Genomic DNA, 1,805 nt, shown 5'->3' with positions numbered 1-1,805 from the left:
CTGATATGGCAGTGAAGATCAAAGAGGAAGTTCAGAAGCAAATTGATGCGGGGTTTCTGGTGACTTCTACTTATCCTCAATGGGTGGCCAATATTGTGCCCGTGCCTAAGAAAGATGGAAAAGTCCGAATGTGTGTGGACTATAGAGACTTGAATAAAGCTAGTCTTAAAGATGATTTTCCTCTACCACATATTGATACGCTGGTAGACAATACAGCTAAATTCAATGTCTTCTCATTTATGGATGGATTTTCTGGATATAATCAGATCAAAATGGCACCCGAGGATATGGAGAAGACAACATTCATCACACCTTGGGGAACATTCTGTTATTGAGTGATGCCCTTCGGTTTGAAAAACGCCGGAGCCATGTATCAACACGCTATGACTACCTTGTTTCACGATATGATGCACAAGGAGATCGAGGTATATGTCGATGATATGATTGCAAAATCAATAACGGAAGTTGAACACGTATAGCACTTGTTGAAGCTTTTTCAGCGTTTGAGGAAGTATAAGCTTCGTCTGAATCCTATAAAGTGTATATTTGGAATCCGTTCCGACAAGTTATTGGGCTTTATAGTCAGCGAGAGGGGTATTGAAGTTGATCCTACCAAGGTCAAAGCAATACAAGAGATGCCTGCGCCCAAAACTGAGAAGCAAGTCCGAGGTTTTCTTGGTCGCTTGAATTATATTTCCAGATTTATATCCCACATGACTGACACATGTGCGCCAATATTCAAGCTCCTCCGGAAAGATCAGCGTCATGATTGGACCGAGGATTGCCAGAAGGCCTTTGACAGTATCAAAGAGTATCTGTCTGAGCCGCCGATTCTGTCTCCGCCTGTGGAAGGGAGACCCTTGATTATGTATCTGACAGTTCTTGAAGATTCTATGGGTTGTGTCCTAGGCCAGCAAGATGAATCAGGGAAGAAAGAATATGATATCTACTACCTAAGTAAAAAGTTCACTGATTTTGAATCTCGATACTCAATGCTTGAGAAGACATGTTGTGCTTTGGCTTGGGCTGTTAAGCGCTTATGCCAATATATGTTAAATCACACGACTTGGTTGATATCTAAAATGGATCCAATCAAGTATATCTTTGAGAAGCCTGCTTTAACTGGGAGGATTGCCCGTTGGCAGATGTTGTTGTCTGAGTATGATATCGAGTATCGAGCTCAGAAGGCTATTAAAGGTAGTATCTTGGCTGACCATTTGGCACATCAACCAATTGAGGATTATCAGTCAGTTCAGTACGACTTCCCTGATGAGGAGATTCTGTATTTGAAAATGAAACATTGCGATGAGCCTACGCTCGATGAAGGGCCAGAGCCTGGTTCCCGATGGAGCATGGTGTTTGATGGCGCTGTAAATCAATATGGAAATGGTATTGGGGCAGTGATTATTACTCCTCATGGCACACATTTTCCTTTTACAGCAAGGCTCACCTTCAAATGCACGAACAATATGGCGGAATATGAGGCATGTATTATGGGATTAGAAGAATGTATTAATCTTAGGATCAAACATCTTGATGTTCAAGGTGATTCGGCCCTTGTTGTTAATCAGATTAAGGGTGAATGGGAGACGAATCGGCCTGGCCTCATCCCATATAGAGATTATGCGAGGAAGATTTCAACGTTCTTTACTGAAGTTGACTTCCACCATATTCCTCGAGATGAGAATCGGATGGCGGATACTCTTGCTATGCTTGCTTCTATGATTGTGGTGAGACTCTGGAATGAGGTTCCCAATATCACTGTGATGCGCTTGGATAGACCAACTCATGTATTTGCAGTAGAA

Source organism: Lathyrus oleraceus, chromosome 1 (genome assembly GCF_024323335.1).
Source record: "Lathyrus oleraceus cultivar Zhongwan6 chromosome 1, CAAS_Psat_ZW6_1.0, whole genome shotgun sequence".
NCBI lineage: Eukaryota > Viridiplantae > Streptophyta > Magnoliopsida > Fabales > Fabaceae > Lathyrus > Lathyrus oleraceus.
The sequence above is the reverse complement of the archived record's forward strand: the minus strand, read 5'-3'. Positions refer to the sequence as shown.